This window comes from Lissotriton vulgaris, chromosome 10, assembly GCF_964263255.1.
Source record: "Lissotriton vulgaris chromosome 10, aLisVul1.2, whole genome shotgun sequence".
Taxonomy (NCBI): Eukaryota; Metazoa; Chordata; class Amphibia; order Caudata; family Salamandridae; genus Lissotriton; species Lissotriton vulgaris.
In genome coordinates this window covers 292,934,202-292,959,398 of record NC_141698.1, presented here as the reverse complement: position 1 = coordinate 292,959,398, position 25,197 = coordinate 292,934,202, and positions in this window count along the sequence as shown.

The window sequence follows — 25,197 nt, the reverse complement described above, 5'->3', positions numbered from 1 at the left end:
AACCGGTTTGAACTGGGGTATGTACAGGGACACCTTGGGTGCCCCAGGCAGAGTCTGAAAAGCATTCTGTGAAATGGTGTTGCTGTCCCGCCTATGTTCGTTTAGCATGAGGGACCAGAGAACCATCTTGTGGTGCAGTGGGGTGTCCCTTGGTACTCCCATAAGAATTGGTGCAGGCAACATTTCTGGTTGGTACTTTCTGTGACTGCAATGCTGAGGGCTTTATTCAATGTGTACATAAAGTGCTCCACTTCGCTGTTGGCCTGCAGCCATTGAGGAGTGATGCAGCAATGATTTATGCCTAGAGTTACAAGCAAGTCTCTTAACTCTGACCCTTGGAATGGCGGTCCATTATCTGTCTTTATTTCTTGTGATAGACCAAACAAGGCAAAGGTTCTCTCCAGCACGGGAAAGCTGTTGAGTCCACCACTTTGACTATGGGATATTTTGAGTAGCTGTTGACTATTACTGCTGTTGGTCACCCATCCGGAAAACTCTCAAAGTCAAGGCTTAATTGGGATCATGGAACTGTTCACGTCTCATCTGTGATGGTTGATGATGGTGGTTCTTGGAGACTTGTGAGCTGGCATGATGGGCATTGTCTCTTCTACTGTTGTTTCTAGGCCTGAAAAAACGACCTTCTCTTTCATCTGAGATTTCATCCGAACTGGCCCTTGGTGACCTCCAAGTTGTTGACAACGATGAGCGCTCCTCATAACATGAGGCCCTCAGCAGTGGTGCTCAGTTCGTCACATAATCTCCACATCTTCATGAGGCATTCTTTCTAAGGGCTGTGCCAGTTGTTGGCATCTTGCAGGAAATTCTCCCACAAGTCTTGTTTGAGGGCATCCATAACTTTTACTAGAATTGAGTCAGATTTGGTCGCTTCACTGATTCCCAGGATGTTGAGTGCTTGTGGGCATGTTCTCGGTGAAACCATGCTCACATAATCCTCTGTGGTGTCTGTGTTGTCGCTGCTGTTGCCCATGGGGGATGGCGGGTGACGAGATAGGAAGTCGGCTGGGTTCTTGGCTCATCTTCACTAGATCACTTTCATCTGATAGTGTTGCAGCTGGATGGCCCAATGTTTGATCCATGGTGAAGGGTGTGACACTGTGCCACGGACCAAGGGGACAAGGGGTTGGTGATCAGTGACCACGCAGAACGGCCTGCCACTGAGATGGAGATGGAAGTGACTACAAGCTCATTTGATGCCCATCGCTTGTCTCTCTATTTGGGAATATCGGGCTTCCATTGGTGTGAGTGATTTGGTAGCGAATGAGAGTGGCACTCACTTGCCAGGTTCTACTTCTTGGTGAGTATAGCTCCCCGGCATACGGCGATAGCATCAACTAACAGTTTTGTGTGTCTTTCGCAGTCGAGGTAGGCCATTGTCGTTTTGCTGTGCAGGGCTTCCTTTAACTTCTGGAAGGCGTCTTCTTCATTACGGTCCCACTTCCAAGGAGCATCTGCCTTGGTCAGACACTGTAAGGGCTCTGCTCTGGTTACCAGGTTTGGGATAAACCGTCCTCAGTACGTGGCCATTTCCAGGAAGCTACGCACCTCGGACACAGTCATTGGAGCTGGCGCTTTTTTGATGGTGTGGGACTTGTGGGGCTTCACTTGGACTCCCTCTTGGATAAAGACATAACTGAAAAACTCAACCGAGTTCTGGAAGAAGGAGCACTTATCCTTGTGGATTGCTCAGGGGTGTCGGTGATGTTCCTCAGCAGTTGATTAAGATGTCATCGCTAATGTTCATTACACCTTTTAAGCCTGACAGGGTGTCCAGGATTGCATCTGGGAAGACTTCCACTGCTGATGAGATTCCGAAGTTCACCCTCTAGAATCGACACAACCGCAGGTGCATTGAGAACGAGGCAAAATAGCGTCTCTCTTCCGCTAGCAACAGTTGGTGGCACCTGGCATTGAGGTTCTGCTTGGAGAACCATCTTGAGCCTTTTAGGTCTACAATGACTATGGGGGATACCCATGGTGTAGAGCAGATACCTTGTCAATCAACTCTTGTTTTTCGAGTTTGTTGAACTATTGCTCGACATGGAATCTCAAGTGAAAAGGTATGAGTCTGTGCCAAAAGGCTAGCTGCTTGATGAACTTGTTGATATATAGTTTAGGCACCCAAGCCCGGTAAATAAACTGGGGAATTGGCTTAAGTTCTCTTCTGTCTGGAACAGCTTCACAGTGCGTGTGAAAGACACTAGCCCTAGGTCTTCAGCTGTGTGGCTCCCAAAGAGGGTGTTGGCTTCCTTGTCAAAGATGTGTAAGATGGTTGTGATTTCTTGGCCTGCTGAATATATCCTCATAGTCATACATCCTATTAGGGGTAGTGGTATCTGGCTCTTGTATGTGAAGATTTGGATGTTCCTCGGAGATAGTGGCAGCTGTGGCTGTAGGCGCCGGTATTGTTGGATCCCCATCACAATTTACTGAAGCCCCGGTGTCGATGAGGGCCTTGATACTAGATCCTGCAATCTCAACCATGCACATGGGCTGGGGTAGTCAGCTCCTTTTGAGATGATTTGTGAACAAGATGAAGGACGCTTCTTCCAGCCAGTGCTGATGCTGGTGTAATGGCTTGGAGGCACCATGGGACCTCTAGTCATCCAAGGATAGTTGTCTTACTGCTTTTGATAGCGCCCGCCTTCCTTGTGAGCCTCTCCCTCTGGGCCCACCTGTGTATGCGCTGGCAAAATCATTTAGTGTGCTTCACTTCGAGCATGTACGTCCTTGCACTGGGCGGTCGTTGGGGGGTGCTCTTCACGTCTGCAGTATCCACAGCGGGATCCTGGCTGAGGAGGTGCTGGTGTGCTGGGTCTCGTGTGCGCGCAGCGCATTGTATCTTCACCGGGGGGTTTCTTCCTGGTTGATGTGTAATGGCTATGTCCATTTCTGTAGCCCCAGCAGTGGACAGATCGTGGGATCGGGCCAGAAGAAGAACGTCATCCAGGTTAATGTTGAGCTGCCTCAGGATGAGACCCCTCAGCGTTTTGTTCCTGCAGCCTTGTATGATTTGCACTTTCACTTCCTAAGGTTGGTCGTCCGCAGTGCAGGTATTGGCTAGCTTGCCCAGTTGTGTGTAGAACATTTCTATGGATTCCCCCTCAAATTGGCGGGTTTGGCGTAGCTTGAAACGTTCATAGTCGGGGTTTAGTTGTGGGTCAAAGTGCACATTGAGTACTCTCACTGCTGCGTCATAGTCGGTCACTGCCCCTCTGTTCGGCAGATGCTCAAAATAGCTTAGAGATTTCTTCACCTGCGTAATGGAGCAGGAGGGATCTTTTAACAGTGCTCTCAGTCTCTAGTGTTGGGACTAAGTAATTTTCCAGCATTCCGATCCACGTATTCCAACGCGGCGAGGCAGGGGCCGAGTCAGTGAGTTCACGGAATGGGGGCAGTGTGCCCGACTAGCACATGTTGTGGGGCAGTTTGGCCATGAATTGGAAAGAGAGGGGACCCCTACAAACTAGTGGCTTGCTAATCGTAGGGAATGCGACAGACATGAGTTGAGAAGAAAAATAGCAAACCACATGATAATATTAATGCCCTTATTGCAACCTCATTTTACATATTCATTACATTAACAGTAATAATTTGCTTGGACAGCAATGTATGAAAAATATATGATGGCGAAGACAGCGAAGATAACAGAAGATCGAAAGATGATGCATCGCAAACACTTTACTACATTGACCAGAGTCCTTAGGGGCGATACCGCCGGTGTGTGAGTAGTGTGCGACCCCACCCCCATTTGTAACTTTAAAGCTCCCTTGAGCAGCGGACTGACGAGCCTGGGATCACGCACCTACGCGCGGATGTGGTACTATACCTGGCAGATATTGGCAGCCATCGGCAACCCCAGAACACTGCCTATCCCTGCTGACGAGGGGTGAAACTCCGAAACACGTGTCCAGAGTCCTTAGCGGCGACACCGCAGGTGTGTGAGTAGTGTGCGGCCCCACCCCCATTTGTAACTTTAAAGCTCCCTTGAGCAGCGGGCTGATGAGCCTGGGATCCCGCACCTACGCGCCGGAGTGGTACTATACCTGGCAGATATTGGCAGCCATCGGCAACCCCAGAACACTGCCTATCCCTGCTGACGAGGGATGAAACCCCAAAACACGTGTCCAGGGATGGCGAAGTCAGCGAAGATAGCAGAAGATCGAAAGATGATGCATCGCGAACACTTTACTACATTGACCAGAGTCCTTAGGGGCGACACCGCCGGTGTGTGAGTAGTGTGCGACCCCACACCCATTTGCAACTTTAAAGCTCACTTGAGCAGCGGGCTGACAAGCCTGGGATCCCGCACCTAAGCGCCGGAGTGGTACTATACCTGGCAGATATTGGCAGCCATCGGCAACCCCAGAGCACTGCCTATCCCTGCTGACGAGGGGTGAAACCCCGAAACACGTGTCCAGGGATGGCAAAGACAGCGAAGATAGCAGAAGATCGAAAGATGATGCATCGCGAACACTTTACTACATTGACCAGAGTCCTTAGCGGCGACACCACAGGTGTGTGAGTAGTGTGCGACCCCACCCCCATTTGTAACTTTAAAGCTCCCTTGAGCAGCGGGCTGATGAGCCTGGGATCCCGCACCTACGCGCCGGAGTGGTACTATACCTGGCAGATAGTGGCAGCCATCGGCAACCCCAGAACACTGCCTATCCCTGCTGACGAGGGATGAAACCCCGAAACACGTGTCCAGGGATGGCAAAGTCAGCGAAGATAACAGAAGATCGAAAGATGATGCATCGCGAACACTTTACTACATTGACCAGAGTCATTAGGGGCGACACCGCCGGTGTGTGAGTAGTGTGCGACCCCACCCCCATTTGTAACTTTAAAGCTCACTTGAGCAGCGGGCTGACAAGCCTGGGATCCTGCACCTAAGCGCCAGAGTGGTACTATACCTGGCAGATATTGGCAGCCATCGGCAACCCCAGAGCACTGCCTATCCCTGCTGACGAGGGGTGAAACCCCGAAACACGTGTCCAGGGATGGCAAAGACAGCGAAGATAGCAGAAGATCGAAAGATGATGCATCGCGAACACTTTACTACATTGACCAGAGTCCTTAGGGGCGACACCGCCGGTGTGTGAGTAGTGTGCGACCCCACCCCCATTTGTAACTTTAAAGCTCCCTTGAGCAGCGGGCTGACGAGCCTGGGATCCCGCACCTACGCGCCGGAGTGGTACTATACCTGGCAGATATTGGCAGCCATCGGCAACCCCAGAAAACTGCCTATCCCTGCTGACGAGGGGTGAAACTCCGAAACACGTGTCCAGGGATGGCAAAGACAGCGAAGATAGCAGAAGATCAAAAGATGATGCATCGCGAACACTTTACTACATTGACCAGAGTCCTTAGGGGAGACACCGCCGGTGTGTGAGTAGTGTGCGACCCCACCCCCATTTGTAATTTTAAAGCTCCCTTGAGCAGCGGGCTGATGAGCCTGGGATCCCGCACCTACGCGCCAGAGTGGTACTATACCTGGCAGATATTGGCAGCCATCGGCAACCCCAGAACACTGCCTATCCCTGCTGACGAGGGGTGAAACCCCGAAACACGTGTCCAGGGATGGCAAAGACAGCGAAGATAACAGAAGATCGAAAGATGATGCATCGCGAACACTTTACTACATTGACCAGAGTCCTTAGGGGCGACACCGCCGTTGTGTGAGTAGTGTGCGACCCCACCCCCATTTGTAACTTTAAAGCTCCCTTGAGCAGCGGGCTGACGAGCCTGGGATCCCGCACCTACACGCCGGAGTGGTACTATACCTGGCAGATATTGGCAGCCATCGGCAACCCCAGAACACTGCCTATCCCTGCTGACGAGGGGTGAAACTCCGAAACACGTGTCCAGGGATGGCAAAGACAGCGAAGATAGCAGAAGATCAAAAGATGATGCATCGGGAACACTTTACTACATTGACCAGAGTCCTTAGGGGCGACACCGCCGGTGTGTGAGTAGTGTGCGACCCCACCCCCATTTGTAGCTTTAAAGCTCCCTTGAGCAGTGGGCTGACGAGCCCGGGATCCCGCACCTAAGCGCCGGAGTGGTACTATACCTGGCAGATATTGGCAGCCATCGGCAACCCCAGAACACTGCCTATCCCTGCTGACGAGGGGTGAAACTCCGAAACACGTGTCCAGGGATGGCAGAGACAGCGAAGATAGCAGAAGATCAAAAGATGATGCATCGGGAACACTTTACTACATTGACCAGAGTCCTTAGGGTCGACACCGCCGGTGTGTGAGTAGTGTGCGACCCCACCCCAATTTGTAACTTTAAAGCTCCCTTGAGCAGCGGGCTGACGAGCCTGGGATCCCGCACCTACGCGCCGGAGTGGTACTATACCTGGCAGATATTGGCAGCCATCGGCAACCCCAGAGCATCGCCTATCCCTGCTGACGAGGGGTGAAACCCCGAAGCACGTGTCCAGGGATTGCAAAGACAGCGAAGATAGCAGAAGATCGAAAGATGATGCATCGCGAACACTTTACTTCATTGACCAGAGTCCTTAGGGGCGACACCGCCGTTGTGTGAGTAGTGTGCGACCCCACCCCCATTTGTAACTTTAAAGCTCCCTTGAGCAGCGGGCTGACGAGCCTGGGATCCCGCACCTACACGCCAGAGTGGTACTATACCTGGCAGATATTGGCAGCCATCGGCAACCCCAGAACACTGCCTATCCCTGCTGACGAGGGGTGAAACTCCGAAACACGTGTCCAGGGATGGCAATGACAGCGAAGATAGCAGAAGATCAAAAGATGATGCATCGGGAACACTTTACTACATTGACCAGAGTCCTTAGGGGCGACACCGCCGGTGTGTGAGTAGTGTGCGACCCCACCCCCATTTGTAACTTTAAAGCTCCCTTGAGCAGCGGGCTGACGAGCCTGGGATCCCGCACCTACGCGCGGGAGTGGTACTATACCTGGCAGATATTGGCAGCCATCGGCAACCCCAGAACATTGCCTATCCCTGCTGACGAGGGGTGAAACCCCGAAGCACGTGTCCAGGGATGGCAAAGACAGCGAAGATAGCAGAAGATCGAAAGATGATGCATCGCGAACACTTTACTGCATTGACCAGAGTCCTTAGGGGCGACACCGCCGTTGTGTGAGTAGTGTGCGACCCCACCCCCATTTGTAACTTTAAAGCTCCCTTGAGCAGCGGGCTGACGAGCCTGGGATCCCGCACCTACACGCCGGAGTGGTACTATACCTGGCAGATATTGGCAGCCATCGGCAACCCCAGAACACTGCCTATCCCTGCTGACGAGGGGTGAAACTCCGAAACACGTGTCCAGGGATGGCAAAGACAGCGAAGATAGCAGAAGATCGAAAGATGATGCATCGCAAACACTTTACTACATTGACCAGAGTCCTTAGGGGCGACACCGCCAGTGTTTGAGTAGTGTGCGACCCCACCCCCATTTGTAACTTTAAAGCTCCCTTGAGCAGCGGGCTAATGAGGCTGGGATCCCGCACCTACGTGCCGGAGTGGTACTATACTTGGCAGATATTGCCAGCCATCTGCAACCCCAAAACACTGCCTATCCATGCTGACGAGGGGTGAAACCCCGAAACACGTGTCCAGGGATGGCAAAGACAGCGAAGATAGCAGAAGATCGAAAGATGATGCATCGCGAATACTTTACTACATTGACCAGAGTCCTTAGGGGCGACACCACCGGTGTGTGAGTAGTGTGCGACCCCACCCCCCTTTGTTTAATATTTATGTCACCCTGTTAGCGAGGCTCATCAGAAGGTATGGCTTCACGTTGGTATCTTACGCGGACGACTCACAGCTTGTTATTTCCATCTGCAAGCAGCCTGAGGTCACAGCCGCAAAATTCCATGCTGGCCTATCCAAGATCATTACCAGGATGAACCACAATTTTTTGAAGATCAATACAGATAAAACGGAAGTGATGGAATTTGGAGGGGGATCCCCTGTATGGAATGATTCATGGTGGCCAACCGAGGCTAGGAAGTGTCCAGTTCCTGTCTCTGAGGTTAGAAACCTGGGGGTCATCTTTGATGACTAGCTAAATTTCTCTGCCCAGGTCAATAGCCTGACCTCTTCTTGTTTCTTTCTTTGAAAAACACTAAGAAAGATTTTTCCATTTATCTCACACGAGCTTCAGAAGACAGTAATGGTGAGTCTGTTTCTATCTAAATTAGATTACTGTAATGCCCTTTTTCTGGGCATAGATAAAACACAGATGGGAAAGCTCCAATCTCTCCAGACCGCAGCAGCAAGGCCACTTTTGGACATACCTAGGGGCTGCTCAACATCGGCGGGTATTAAATCATTGCATTGGCTTCCAGTACAGCAGCGTGTGGAGTTTAAGGCCTTGTGTCAGGTTCATAAGGCACTGTATGGAGGTGGCGCCGACGAGATTTCTAAATTATTTACGCCCTATACCCCCGCACGCCTTCTAAGATCCACTAATCTAGGTCTGCTCAAGACGTCTAGGGTCAAGCGAGCCAGATGGGGAGGTAGGACATTATCCAATGGGGCAGCCCATCTAGGGAATAGATTACCTCTGGACATGAGATGTCAAGCTAACAGGAAGCTGTTCAGGAAGAACCTGAAGACGCTTCTCTTTGTAACTTAAATTGCTGATGAAACAATCTCTGGACTCCTCACACACATCAGCGCCAAGACGCCATGGCAATCGAGCGCTTTATAAACTCTTATCCTATCCTATCCTTTATCTGATTGCTCCTGCTGTTTTTAAGAGCCTCAGCTCTATTGTGCGGCAGCTCTTCTGTCCCGGGGCACACAGTGAGATGGTTGCTCTCTTGGAGGGGTCTGGAGCAAAAGAACGCTCAGGCGAGCCTTACGAGTCCTGGAGGAGGGAGTGGCCACTCCAACTCACTCCGTTGTGGGCAGGCTGATTAGCGTGATTGGCCTGCAACGGCCATGAGGGTGTGCACAGCAGCACAGGTGGGTGACTCATGCTTCCACTCTAAATTCTACGACTGAGCACTGGCGAGTCACTGGACATCCCGTGCAGTGAAGTCTGTACCGATGACAAGGGACAGGCGGCCTGGCAGGTGAGGACAGGCCTGCAGGTGGTTGGGAGCAGCATCACAAGTCTGATCATGACAGTCTGCTGTGGTGGCCACAGGTGAGCACTGTAACAAGCGGTTGGGCTCGATGCCAGTGTCAGGGGCCCCTGCGTAAGTCTGACAGGACCCAGTCTATTGCACACACACACACAAAGAATGGAGACATGGTACTGGTTACGGGCTAATGACCCCACGTGGTCCTTTCCCTTTTATTAGATAGGCTCTGGCCACGCCTGACCAGAAGATGTAAAGGTTGCAGTTCCGGGGTATGGCAGCATCGCTGCCGGTACTAGGTTCATTACAGTGTGCAAACTGTTTTGAAACAATGTTTTATAAGGGGGGGTGAGTGAGTAAGGAAAAAATGCAGCATCACCAGGGAGAAACCCATGTGGGAAGCCACAACTCTCTTGTGGAACATGGTGGGTCTGAGACTGGTGGAGAAGGGTCTGGCCAACATGCCTCCACGTCCCAGGTGCACTTTGTGTTCAGTGCAGGTGCTCATTCGAACCCGGTTGTTTAAGTGGAACCTGTTTTGTTGTCCCCTTCTGTGTCTTAGCTCCTCTCTGCGTTTGGGCACCAGGAAACTCCGCTCACTCGCTGGGCTCCTTCGAGAAACACCTCCAAAGATCAGGATCCTGAGTTTTTTGAAGAAGGCACACAAGTCAAAGTTGTGTTACTTTCCTGCCTCACGCTCTCTTTTTCTTGTCCTCTTCCTTTGTTGTTGCCTATGTTGCCTACCTACCTTTCAATCTTTTACCTCGCAAGTGCTTATGGGATGGAGGAGCTGGGCTCCCGCCACGGTAATAATGCTCCTATAACAGGCAGGCTTTCTTCACAATCTAGTCACCCTTAAAAGGAAATGGCATGGCTGCTCAACTGTGCAAATTATTGCTATTGGGTTTTGTTGTCATTCTTCCTGCCAGCAGAAAATGGGGAAGGCAGGATAAGGAGCATAATTAAAGCTGCAAGTTGAACAGCAAAATTAAAGCTGACTTTTCTTACTTCCGCTCTTTTTGTAGATGGAAAGTGGTCAGCAGATAATGAAAAATGATGGCAACATGTTTTTACATGATTTAGGTCTGTAGGAAAGATAGAATTTCTCTGCATATTTCTACACATTCTGAGCTCCAACATTTTTTAAAAACGGACATGTGTTAAACTGATTCTATCTTTTTGAAACAAATATTTAAATGCTTTTTGGTGAATTCAATATTGCAGTACTGATTCTACTTTTATTATTCATGTCCACAATACTCTATCTGTTTCATATAAAAAGCAGCACACAATGTTATCAAAGGTTTGCAGCAAGGGTGATGGCAATATTGTTTAATAAATAGAATCCAATAGCCTTTACTGTAAATTAAAAGAATAGTGCAAGTCACCTTGTAGTTCAATGACCTTATAAAGGAACTCTAACTTCCTCCTTTGATGATTTACTATATCCTTCTTATGTGCAGCATAGGGTATTTTGATCTCATATATAAAATGTGAAAGTTTTAAAGAAATATGTGTGGCTTTTTTTATATAACTTTATTTTTTATTGATTATCCAATTTACATATCTATCACAGACATTATTGATCTCTACAAATCGCGCATGTTTTCAACATATGAATAACATTCTAGCATTGCATAATAACCAACCAGCGTTGTTCAGCTTTGTGGCTATAGTGATACATTATACATGTGAAATCAGTGAAAATAAATGAAGTATATTTCTAACGGGTCCCACCGTGTCTTTTCTTGCAGCAATCTGCATCAGGGGATCAAAGGGGGTCATGAACCCAGGAACACCCAGCTATACGAAGGTGGCGAGTATTCGGAAATGATAATATCTATAGTGTTGTGAGGTGTCCAGTACGACTAGTTCACGAGTGATGTTGTTGCTCTATCCCACCCCCGTAGGTACTATACCCGAACTGGCCTGTGACGTGGCAGAATTGTTTAGGGAATCGATATACACTTTATATGGGCCCCAGAGATCCCTGGTATGAGCTGCGCTCGATAAGGTGCTGGAGTATATCTCACTATTTGTCCTACAGTAGGCTAAGCTGTGTAACCAACCTTGCAGTGTGGGCGAAGACTTGCTACCCCATCGCAGTGCAATTTTTTGCTTCGCCAGCAATAAACTAAGAGATGCCAATTTCCGGACTGCTTTAGGAAAATTCACTGTGTAACCCAAGAGTGCCACCTCAGGTGTAGGAACAATGGTAAGCCCAAGGATCTAACCTAGCAATGAATGCACTAGGGTCCAGTAGGGCCGCATACAGGGGCAAGTCCAGGAAAGGTGGGCAAAATCCTGTGTTGAGTGCCGCATTTCTGGCATGTATGTGGTCTATTGAGATCAATTTTATGTACCTTGGCCGGTGTCATGAATATCCGTCGTAGAAACTTGTAGTGCAATAATTTGTGGCGGCTATTCAGGGAAACGTCTTTTGTGGTTCTGCAGCAGACCGTCCATTGGACTTCTGTAATCTGGTGACCCAAATCCGTCTCCCATTCCACCCGTAGTCTGCTGTCCGCGATAGGGAGTTGTGTGATGCAGAGTTTGTAGAGTGTGGATATTATGTGCACTCCACTATAGCTCTCAATAATGTGGGACAGAGGAGTGAAATATGTGTGGCAAGAATGTCTTATTTGATTAATAGGAATGGTGCATTACGCTATCACAGGCTGGAATTGGATCATTAGGATTGAACTACACGAGGCGATCTTACTGAGATATGTTGTCATGTATTAATTAATTGCAGTCAAGGGATATTTAATGTACATCCATAATATGAGTTTTTTTAGTTTGTACTCCCATCGTTGTCCCTTAAGACACTCGTGGGCAAAGTGCCAGGCTTTTTAACTCTTAGTAACTTTTCTAAAATAACCAATTTCACGTTATAATAACCATTACCTCCTTCCATATAGTGGCTTGTCATTCAATATCATAACACCTGATATGGCTTCACTGTTTGTAGATTCTATTACAAAGGCTGCCCTTCCTTTGTATTGAAGACTGCAGGGTCAGGAAGTCATGTAAACTAAATTATCTTAATTGCAGTTGGTATTTCTGTCCAGATGCTATGGTGTATGCAAACCTAGGTCAAGACTCTTCATAACTTGGTAAAAGGGCACACACTACATTTCCTCCTTGGAAAGTGTCCTGTGAGCACTATGGTGAACCCCTAAATTGGGATATGTGTTAAGTTAGCAATCTGTGTCCCATGACATGTGTGAATCAGCAAGCCTCCTATAGTGGTACCTAGTAGAACAAAGGTTTTTCTAAATACAGTTTCCACCTGTTTACAACTCTACAATTTCTAGCTATGAATTTATTCTGGTGGTTGGACACTAGGGTATAGGTATTGCAGAAATATTTCTCTTTCGGCAAGGTAATGGCTGATTTATGCTTTTTGCTGGGCCATATATTTTTGCTGTCTGTACAACTATGTGCAAATTACCCTGCTAACCAACAATAAAGAGTATGTGCTCCCCCTTTCAACATGACAAAATTGGCATACCCCTAATTGGCATATTCAACTTACCTAGTCTCTAGTATGTGCTACAAGTGGTTACCCAAGGTCTGTAAGCTAAATGTCACTAGTAGACTGCAGCACCTTTGTGCTACTCATTAAAGTGACAGTGCAAATATGACTGTAGGATTACCATATGTAGCCTGGCTGTTGCATTTTTAAACAAAAAAATCGACATGTCAGAATAACCCTTTTTATTGGACAAAACTTTTCTTTTAAATATTTAGAGTTACCCCTAAGAGACGTTATGGCCATAAGGCAGAGGGCATGGTATTTAAATGTATGACATATAGGAACTTATTGTTAAACGTATCCTCAAATTGAAAAAGCCTCAAAAGCTATTTTTACTGTAGTAGGCTGACTGTTCCATAGGAAAACACTGGAGAAATTATTACATTTAGTATGCTAACTTCAGTTCGGAAACAGCCTGAAAAATAATGAAATAATCATTTTGACTAATTATTAAAATCCATTCCAATTGTGAAGGTGGATTTTTGATAAATATCATGGAAATTGTGCTTTTAGATAGTCACCTTTTCTGTGCCTAAAGTCTCTGGAAATCCATTTACATTTGCTCTTCCACTTCCTCCAGGCAGTATTTAGCATCTGAATAGGTGTGAATGGATGTGAAAAGCAACCCAGAATCAAACAATAGGCTGATTTGAATTGAATGGGCGTACTGATTGTTAGCATTCTTTTGACATTATAGTGTAAAATCCTGCTTGACTCTCACACCCTTCTAGACAGGTCAGCTGTGGTTTTAATTATACCACTTAGGGCACACTCTAAAGAGGCCATCCCTGTCAGAGGCAACTGATAGCTTATATTTGGGCAGGACTATTCCTTTGTCGTACTCAACCAGCCAGGTTATAATCACAGTGGGCCTCTTTTTGACATTGCAGTCTCAAATTTTACATGACATTCTGCTGGGGTTTTAAATAAAACTTGGGGCACGCTTCAAAGAGCAGAAACAGGATGCCAAAATAATATGTGTTTATCCTCTTCTGGGTTTCTGGAAAACCCTGCTTTGTTATATCAGAATTTTGTTTCTGAGTTTAATGGGGGTACAGTGACTGCCCCAAACTTAATTTTAGTGCAAGCTGTGGGAGGATGCTAAGATTACCATACTACATACCCCACACACAGCCCCAGCGCCAACGCTTAGTGTGGCTGTATACACACTCCATCTTGAAAATGCCCAAAGTGGGTAGGGATGACCCTACAAACTTTATCCCTATTGGTTGGGACATGCCATGGAATCATTCACACCCACTAGCTCATACTAGGCATGAATGTGACATCTCAAGGCACCCACTTCAAACCACTCCTAGACCTGAGGAAGATCAGAAGACTTAATCTGCGGTTTGCGGCTGGAGAAGAGCCCTGATATGACTAGACCTGCTCTCTGCTGGACCCAGGATAAAGATGAAGACTCCAAGGGTCAAAGGGCTAACCTCCCGTTAAAGCTACAGGGATGAAGCAAGCTATGAGAGCTTTTACCCATAACTACTCAGGTGACAAGTGCCCACTGGACCTACACTGGACCCTGCTGTTTGGTGTCTGCTTGACACCTTGTAAGACTCTCCTGAGGTTTTGGGAAGCATTAGAAGTATACTCTTGTGGTGGATTGGAACTTAAAGAACAAAGTCAGAAGTAAAATCATTGACCATGATGGATCTGGTTTGTTACCCGACCTGCGCTAGATCATAGTCAACATTAAATTGTGCCTAGGTCCCTGTGCTATTCCTACTTAAAACTTTAAAAAATCATATCTCCAGGTCTCCTGATTTTTGTCATTTTGGTGTCATTTTAGTTATTAAATGGTTTTCTGTTTTGCTAATTTGGGTTAGGATTTTTATTGTTCTATATTTTGACTTTAATACTGTTTTGGTACTTCCTAAATACTATACACACATTGCCCTAAGTTGAGCCTGTCTGCTCTGCATCATAGCTACCAAGGGGTTGAGTTCAGGGACCTTAAAAGTGTTGTGATTATTTCTTGAGCAATGCAGTCACATGCCCCAATTAATCATCCAATTTTGTACAGGTTGTAACACATTAGCTGCTGAGTCTCTGCCCATGGATAACTCAGAAGGGTAGCCTAATGTCTGTGCTGACAGGTTGTTTATTTGCTTTGTCCATTATGCCCTGTGGATAATAATGGTCTTTCAGTTTTCCAGTTAGTTATTTTGCCTTTTTCACAATATCTGTGTTAGAGGAACAATTATGCCCAAACCTTTAAAAACTGACCCATGCGCAAGTTCTCTGTTAGTGTCCATGGATGGTTAATGTCAAACAGCAGTAGGCTGCTTGTGTCAGTAGGCTTATGGAAAGTGTTAGTCTTCAATAACTCCACTCTGCATATGATCAGGAGTTCCAATAAAGGACAATTTGCTATTACTGATGTAATGTATGAATTTCAGAAACTAATTACATGTGTTAAAACAACTCACTAATTGTAAAACCAATTGCTGGCTTCTTTTTCAGATAATTAGGATGGGATCCCTAAATTGATTCCTATCTGAGAAAAATATAGGTGTATTTTTAAAGACATGTACATACAGACAGTTCACTCTGCGGTTTAATATACTTAATATATGTAACAGGTGTGTTTAAATAAATGACGCCATAAATTCAAAATAGTTTTTTGTTAAGGCTAAACACATGCATTTTCGTTTATGGCTTCCTAGATCGCATTAACATATCAGCCCTACTACGATATGTTAAGCGTTTTCAGTCAGAAGTGCTTTTGTTTCAGGAAACTCAACTGCTGGACACAAATTGCTCTTTTTGGGCCATTTTGGCTATAATTGGGTGTTCCACTCTGGCTTCCCCCGGGGCTCCAAAGGGGTGGGGATTTTGCTTCATAGAGGGTTTCCAGTGATGGCCCCTGCCTCCCATGTGGACCGCCCAGGGGCGCTATGTGCGAATTGAGTGTTGACTTGAGGACAGACACTTCAACTGACCTACATCCCTCAACACCAAGTACAAGCGACACTGCAGATGCTCCGAGACCTCTTGCTAACTTTTCATCATAGTGTCACCTTGATAGGGGGTGATTTTAATGCCATCGCTGATCCTGTTTGGGTCAATTCCAAGCCCCACCTGCGAGGCCGGCACACATGCTCTACGCAGCTGTCTCAGTGGCCAGATGCGATGGGTCTCTGTGTGTCAGCATCTTTAGGACGGTTTCCACCAATCACCCTGTAATTGCGAGTATTTTGGGAAGAAGAATTCTAAGGAAACTCTTGTACTTGGGCAGTAGAGGATAATAGAGGTCGAGTTGGCAGCATTGGAATTTCCATTTCAGCAGTGCACTAGTTGTTATTCCAATCATGATTGGAATCTGAAGCGCATGCTGGTTCTAAACCGCGCACTTCACCTGAAGAGATTACGAGAGTAGGAGGTTTTCTGTGATATCTCTGGTGGTTAGAGTAGTTCAGGGTAGAAAGCGTTGAGGTTGTTGTCAGAAATTGCTTCAGTAAGTTTCGAGAATAGTTAATCCCCAGGTAACTGCTATTGCGCATGTTCAGAGTGTTTAAATAATGTCTTGCTATTAAGCAAGGCCTCATGAGTTTACTAGTTAGCGGAAATAAAACAAGATTAATATCCTTGTCTGCCAAATGAGTGTGAGCGTGAGTGTGAGCGTTCGGCAGACCTTCTCCTGGCAGGTCAAAAGGTTTCTCACGAAGAAAAAAAACAATTCAGTCAGACGCATGTTTGCGTCTGACTGAAGAGAATCCAGAGTAGGTATTTTTTCAATTCATATGTATCAAGCTAAATTGCATACGCAAACGCTGCTATGTAGGTAACTACTCACAAAATAAGGACTCGCAAAAATTGTGATTCCTTATTTTGCGCAAGAATTTAGAGAATTGCAATTTGCGATTCCCTAAATACTATGCTAGTAGGCATCGCAAATTGCGATATTGCCTTAAGGAATTGCAAATTACCACCAACTTCAAGTTGGTGGTTATTTGCGATTTCCTTAAAAAAACACTTTTTTGCTTTTTTTTTAAATGCCATTGGGCACACATACATGCCCTGAGGGCATTTATGTGCACCACATTTGTACATGTGCACATTTCAGGGGTGCAACAGGGTGTCTTTTTGGAACCCTTGCACTCTTGAAATTGCGTGCGCAATTTGCGAGTACCTATCGGGTACTCTCAAATTGTGTGCGCAATTCTCATTCCATCCTATATGCTTCTTGGCCCATAGGAATGAATGAGAAACCATTCCTTAATTGCGACTCGCAATTTGTGAGCCGCAATTAAGGAATGCGAGGGAATCGCAAAAAAAATGCACATTTTTATTTACATATTGTTTTGCGATTCTCTAAAAATTGCTATTTGAGAATCGCAAATGCATTCTTTCATACATATGCCCCATCACTGTGAGAGAATTCAAATTTAAATACTAAGAACAATTAACTAAAAGAAGAATAAGATACTTACCAATCCATCAGGTACTCGTAGACACAGCTGATCCAGTCTCCAGTCATCTTCAGTCACACAAGTACTTCCTCTTGAAGTAAAAGACAATGAATATTTAAAAGTTTAATTAAAAAAGCAAATATTTATTAATGGACAAAGTGTTACTGAGAGTGTTTAATACATAAAGAAGCGGAGCTTTGCCAAGAAGAGTTTGGGGTACAAATTAAGTGTATTAAATTATAACATATAGTGACATATCTAAGACAAGAAAGTGTTTATACAGGTATATATGTAAGCTCGGACTTGTAATTTTATTTACACAGTTTTCAGCTAAAACTCCACAAAGGAGGGGGCCGGAATATTGTTTATTGAACAGAAGACAGAGATACGCACATGAGGCCCATAGAAGTGAAAACAGCATATCTTGGCTGTCTCTTCTCTCTCCCCATCCCCTTCCCCCCTTGAGGCATATCTGCATAAGGTATTATTGAGCTTTTGCAAAGGTGTTCTAGGAAGGGCATTGGGCACTATCGTCAGTCTGCTTCTGTGTAATCAAGTAACACTCATAGTCTCCTGACACTGTGACACTTGCAGAACAAGACAGTGTCACAGATTGGTCAAATGTGACTCCTGGCACCTGACATCTTCTACCTCACACAAGATCAAATCCTTCCATGGGGAATATCAGATCATGCCCCTCTCCTCGAGTTAGGCCCCCATGTGATGCACTGGTGACCTTTTTGGCAAATCAATGCCTGGTACCTCACAGATCATGACAGTGCTAACTTTGTTGAGCTGCAGATCCAATCATTCTTTGAGACAAATAAGGGCATAGTGGAGTCCCCCAGGACTCTCTGGGCAGCCGGAAAGCACACTCTTAGAGGACTGATCAAAGAGACATGCAGCTGTTGCAAATGGCAGATTTGGAGTCTCAGACTCTTACCCTGGAACAACAACTGCCTCACCTATCTCCGGTCGACCTAGAGCATAGGCTGAAGCAAGCGAGGTCTGGGCTGCAACAGGCCTCCCTGGAGGAGGCCAGACAGTGCTGGAGAGCCTCAACCCACAGGAATTAAGACCAGGGCGACAAATCTGGCAAGCTCTTCTATTGGATCGCCTCCAGGGGGACAGCTCCAAGGATAGTGCCCTAAATTAGAGACACAGCAAATCGCCTACATAAACAAACCTCAGCATTTCGGGACATCAGTGTCCCTTCCTCGGGGGTATATCTGAAAACCCAAAAGAAATTGCAATGTTTAAACAATAATAAAACACAGAAATATAATATTGTGTATTGTGTAACGTTTTGATGTTTCACTTATATTGAATTATGTATTCAAGGAATTCATAACATTAAGTTGTTGTGTGTGAAATAAATATGCCGTACTAATTCCATGGTACCAAACATAAGGACAAAGTAATAACAGAAGGACTAAAGAATACTGATTGAATAAAAATAAGTACTGTCATAAAGATAGCCGAGTGTTTTATATTATAAGCAGAAATGTTTTTTCATTTAATTGTGAACAGTGCACATCGCATCAAAGTCTGTGTACTTGTTATAAACTGTTTGTTTCAGTAAACGTGTGTCAACAGCACACACAGTGGTGCCACTAAGCTAATTTGTATGAATTTAAAATTTAAAATGAGGAGGTGGAGAGTCAGGAGTGCAACCCTATAACATATCATTGTTCAAAAGAAGTTGACTTCCTCCACATGGTCTGGGCTCGTTCCAGCCAGACCCTCGTTTGGGTGGGAGTGGGTGACGAGCTTTCAAGGGTTCTGGGACACCAGATTCACCTTATCGCCTGGGGAATAAAAAGGATGGAAAATACCTTTAATGGGGTACCAACAATGGTGGCTAAATGTGATATTGACCCTAAATGGAGATTACGAGCGCCCTCATCGATGGTGGAGTGAAGGAGTTGAGTGGACTGGTGTGCAAAGCAAGAGTGCCCAATTTAAGAGGCACAGGGTTGCCCCTAAAAACATGAGAAGTTTTGGGGCAAATGGTTGGAATATGATGGGCTAGATGTTGCAACTTCCTAGATGTGTATTGGATTGATGCGTACTGTGTAGACATGTGGTACTGTTCATAATGTGTGTCGTTATACTAAAAGTCAATACATATTTGGTTATTAAAAAATGCATGCATTCGATGACAAAATGTGTCAGTATTATATATTCCATCAATAAGCCATTGAGAAGTTGTTGGATTGCCAGCAGGATTTCCCCTTGAGGAATGGGTGAATACAGTGACTTGATATTGATGCTCAATAGCAGCTCACTGGTCATCTTAAAAGGTAGATCTGTCGGTAAGCTCAACATACGCTTTGTATCTTCTGAATAATAATGTATCATCTGAACCAGTGATCATAAAAAGAAGTCTGAAGTCTGTGTTAAACTGGAGATCGATCACAGAACTTTTTTGCAGCCCAGAAAAGTGGACAAAGCCCTGTTGCTTGACTTAGCTGTTTATGTATTAGGGATTGGGGCAAACAAATTGTGATCTTGAACATATTGCAGAAAGATGTTTATCCTAGGATAAAGGTTAAGCAAATGGATTGTAAAACCATTTGCTAAACACCTATGATTCATACCATGTGCACCCCTTTCAGTGGAAGCTGTTGGTTTAAATATGAGACTGGAAAATCAAACAATTGCTGTTCCTACATCACAACCCTGAAAATGAAAACTTGTTATCCACTGTAATGTTACTAAGGCACTTGCTTACTTAACCAGTCTCTCCTCCACCTTGCCCAGAATTCCACAGACTAGAGCTAAATGATGAAATGGCTGGGGATGAGTCAACCTCTCACAAATTTGGGTCTTTCCAGACTTGAAGGAGATTTTTAAATGCGGGTGATGCAGTGGCACAACCAACTGATGTTTCTAAGGTCAGCGACTGCTCTCTGCAGGTCTGTGGCTGAGAGGCGAAATTCAATCTGTGCTGATCCAGCTCACTGAGACCCTCAGTCAGCAGAGATAGCAACTTGGAAGAGAAGTTGCGTTAGGAGGATGAGGGATGACTCAGCAGAGGAAAGGTGAGTGATGGAAAGGTTCACCAACGGTTATTGGGGATGTTGGCAGCATGGTAGGTATATTAGTTTTTTAGGTCAGGCTGATAGCACAACTGTTGCCAAACCATATGTGAACCATTTGTTATAGACAGAAAAAGCTCTAAAGAGAGATGAGCCGAATGGTGATATCCTTGAGTACCGATTCTGATTGGTCAGAAGTTGTGTTCTTCCTCTGAAAATAAGCTCTTGTTTTGTACTGTTTATTTAGTCAGACTGCTTTTGCTTACCTCAGCAGAACTGAGGTGGTTATGGTTACAAGAACTGATCAAGGCTGTTGGCCTGACCTGCTTATTATGAACAGTTATGACATAGGCATTAGCACTGACCAATTTACTGTGAAAAGTATAGGTTAAAGTCTATAGGTCTTAAGTGGAGGATTGTCATTACACTTTGTTGAAGCTTGGTTAAAGCTTGTAAGCAGGTATTGTGTTACAGATAATTCCACGGATCGCACTGCCAGGCAAGGGTTTTGACATGAGGTGCCCAGTATGACAAATCGAAATGGAACAAGATTTACAATTTGAGAAACATTTTTATGCTGATATAGGATTGGATGTACATTGTTTTGGCAAAGTAATTTTGTCCATATCGATAATGTTATGAATATGTAGCGATTATTGCTTTGTGTTAAAACTAATTTTTGTGGTGACGAGTCAATAATTTAGGCCATAGGCCTGATTGATTCACTGCGTATTATCACAATGTGTTAAAAGCAGTAGGCTTGGCATATATGTATTGTGAAAAGCATATTTTAAATCCAAAAAAATGTTCAAGTAGAATAATTATTGCATTGAGTGAAATTTGTAGCAGGTGTTTCCTTCTATGTCATTCAACAAGTTGCTGTAAAAGGCAAGGATCACATGTTGGTTACCCATATTGAGATACCATGCAGGTAGAATATTTGCACTATGATAATCCTTGATAGGCCCCTTAGGTGGGGTTGCATATTTGTAATAAATGTCATTTTGTATATAGGTGTAATTTTATGACTGTATCTCTCATGGTTACCTTGCAGTGAAGTCTATGCCCAGCAGAGTAGGCCAGAGATGTTTAGGATGACTAAGAAATTATAAGGACTACTGTTTTTTTGAGAAACGTTTTGTCAGGTACCATAGGTCTGGTCCTTTTATTATGAAAATTTGTTACAAAAGCAGGCCTGACATATTGATAGTAAAAAGCATATTTAATGACAGTGGGCCTTCAATGTTGGATTGCATTATGATCTGTTAAAGACTGTAGACAAGTGTTCTATTGCAGGGATTCTCAAAGTTTACTATCGTAGCCAAGAAGTCTGGTATTGGTTACTTCTCTGAAACAACCTTAGGCAAGGGGTCTGGTATTGGTTACCTCTCTGACACAACCTCAGGAAGTTAGAAGATTTGCATTTTGAGAATTATTGTTAGGCCCTCTTAGTGTAGGTATAGCTGATGGTTACTTCGTGGGATAGCTCAGTCTCCATATAGTAGGCTTGAGTAGGTTAGGGAGAGGAGCCAATAATAAAAGCTATGGTCCTTATTGGTTTATTAGAGGAAAATGGGTCAGATGCCATAGGTCCAATCTATTGGTGGAAGATCTGCACTGTGATAATCCTTGCTAGACCATGTTAAGAGCACCTGACTGGTGTAAATGTGTGGCAGACTTATGTAATAAAACTAATCTGCCACCATATTAAAATATAGAGCTTCTTGGATTTCACATTCTGTTTACCCCTGGACAGCATGCACCATGGGGCACTAAATTAGCCAATTGCTGCATTTTACTCTATTGTCTTGTGCAAAGCAGGGCGCTTCTGTTTATGGATTGGTGGCTAGTCCTTTAGTTTCCATATTTACATTGTATAGGTCCATTTCTTTAGCTCCCTAGATTGTCCTATTATGCAGCTCACATGCTGCTCATTTCATCTGCTTTGTGCTGAATCTTGTGTGCCTACTATTTCTGTGCAGGGAGGCCATTGTGGCATAGACAAAAAACTGGGGAAAAGAGGAGCTTTGAGGGAATTGCCTGATAGCCTCGCCAAAGTCCTACATTATTACACAAACACATCCTCCACTAAAAGAACGAAGACATGCTTTTAAACTCTTAACACACATAAGAACCATGACAATGTATGGGGTCAGATATAACGCATAATGGTTTGCACCCTGGTTGATCGCATCTGAAAAATATCCACCATTTTATAGTACTGAAATAATAGGATCTCTTTAGTTTATTTTTCCTTCATGTATAGAACATCCTCTTACTGTAAGGGATAAGTAACAAACCTAGCTGTGTCTTTGCAAGCCCCTTGTGGCACCAGTGTGTCACTTCCTTCGACGCGCCAGCAACGCAGTGTGCTGGCCCATATTTACATGGCCACGCAAAGCCTCCCTGCACAGGTCTCCATGGTCTTGTTAATACAGCCCCTTTTCACGCATTACTTTGTGTGAAAGGTTTGTGCCATGGGTGTTGGTGTGGGTGTTCTTCCCACTCAACACCCACGGTTACTGCTGCATTCCCAGATTTACAACATTTCGTAAACCTGGGAATGTATCAGAATCCTATTCCTCCCAAGGGAAGGAGTAAGGAGGCGCAACAAGGAGAAATACTTTTATTTAATTTCCTGTTTATCTGCTCCTATCCGTTCAGTATTCTGCAGAACACATCGAAAAAGGAATACACCATCATTTACTTGGTGTCCCTTCCTGCACAAAAACAATCATCCCCACAATGCAAGCACCCTTCCACTATGGCGCATGGCAGCCAATTGTGCACCAGTAGAGGGGAAGCACAGCGATGGGCCATGTTGCTGTAAATATGATGCATCCCTGTGCTTTTAAAATGACGCAGTTCGGCACAGCAAAATGACTTGTGGAGACGCGTCATTTTGTTGTAAATGATGCCCCTAGTTTCTAGGTTGAGCTTGGGCCGCGCATGCACTGCTCTGCGAGCCATGCTGTATTGGAGTATGTATTTTTCAAGAAGAAGGCACAATGAAGGAAGAGAGAAGCCCAGGGATGCCGCTGATCAGGTAAGGTGTTTTAGATTGTTAATTTTTAAAATTTTAATAGTGCGGGTGGGAGGCAGGTGGGAGGCCAGCTCCGCTCCGCCGCGAGTGTGCGGAGATTTGCCTGCTCCGCCTACCTCGCAGAATGCAGAAAAAGCTAAATTCTGCACATTCCGTGGGCGGAACGGAGTTGTCCGCCCACCCCGACTATTTTCTTTAATGAGTTTCTCTTACTGCAGGAAGGCAGGAGGGTTTTTCGTGCGTGTTTGTAACCACAGGCTTGTTTATTTAACTTGTAGCAAACAGGGAGCTCTTCAGGGGCCATGGGAGGCAATGCCTTAAAGCATTTGGAATGCAATAGGTCTCACATTTGCAAGAGTTTAAGCTATTGGCATTGTAAATGACAATGCCTTTTATTTATGTTTTAAAAAAACAAAACATTAATAAAAGGCCATTGCCAATAGCTAAAACTCGCATAAGTGGGAGACCTATGCCTCAATTGCATTGCAGATGCTTGTTTAAACATGAATTCATGCCACATTGCGGTTTGCATCATAAGCACTGTGAGAATTTGGCATGGTATGGTATATAATTAAAGTGGGCACCTTGCACCAGTTCAAACAACCCTTATGGTGGATAACCTTAGAAAGCTATCCAAGTGTTAGCTGTGGAGAGCAGCCTTCAGGCTTAGTCTTGAAGGAATGTTAAGCAGCTTGTTTTACCAGAATGCAACCTTATTGTATTGGTTAAATGAAAGCAGAACCACACAGTAGTTATAAAAATATGTATTTATTATTATATGACACTCTAAATATCTCACAGTATCTGCTACATGCAGATAAACACAAAGCACACAATCCTGTAGCACAGAAACGCATGTAAGTAGCACTATTACAGTGGGCTGCAGGGGGGATTAAACAATATACTAAAATAGTAGTATAAGAACCACGACTCGAGTCAAGACAGTGTCTAGAGGATGTAGAATTGCTGGGACCCCAAGGAACCACCCAAGGTGAGTAAGAAGGGACCCCACGGAGGACGGGTGCAGTGTGGAAACAAGACAGCAGGCGTCGCACAGTTCAATGGGAGAGTTGAGGTTGCAGTTTTAAAGTTTAGGGACCCTTCCCAGTGGATTATGAGGAAACCCTTTGTATCATAGAAGGTGGAGAGCCACCCCATCCGTGGATACTGTAGTACCAGAGTTATCTACCCCAGGGAAGCTGGGTGCATAGGGCTGAAGTGGTGTCAGAAACCGCTGTCGATCTCAATGCAGGACTTCAAGGAAATGCCACTGTGGGAAAGAAGAAAAGTGTCTGATAGAATCCAAAGGTGGATTCCTGATGAAGAGTACCTGAAAGCAGAGGGGACAGAGTCTTGGTCACTCCGGAGTGACCAGCTGCTTGGTAGACGAATGCCCACAAATGACGGGTGCATCAGGTGCGAAGAGGGGGTTCCTGACTCTGCAGCCACCGGGACCAGGAGATGTGGAAGATGATCAGAAGGTGGATGCGAGCTGTCCCACAAAGGATGTCGAGTGCTGAGGGGTCGGTGTCTGGCTAGAGCACCAACAAGCCTTGGCAGTGGCAACCCATGAAGATGGTCATGCAAAGTTATGGTTCGGACCAGCAAGGTCCAGGAGACTCATTAAACACAGGAGATCCAGGGCAAGTCTGGAGCAACCAGGGGATCCCAAAACAAGTAGTGACCCTCAAGAAGACCCACAGGTTGGAGGCACAGGAGTCGCGAAGGGGACCTCAAACAGAATTACAAAGCAACAGCCCACGGAGCACTTAGTGCGAGGAGGTTAAATTTCTTTGATGGAATGGGTGCCAGAGGCTGGGGCTACTCGGAGCCCAGTGCACTTGTTTTGGGAACGCCAACAAGCATATGCACTTGCAAAAGTACGCGGTGCACAGTGGTAGGGGTATTATAGCCCCCACGAAGGGTCTGACCTCAAACTTCGTGAGAGGGCAGATCAGACCTTCAAAGACGTGGGTCCCACCACCTGTGTTGCTGGAGCCTTCAGAGTCTTCAGGAGCTCAGGATCAGCAGACCGGTCAGTTGTGTT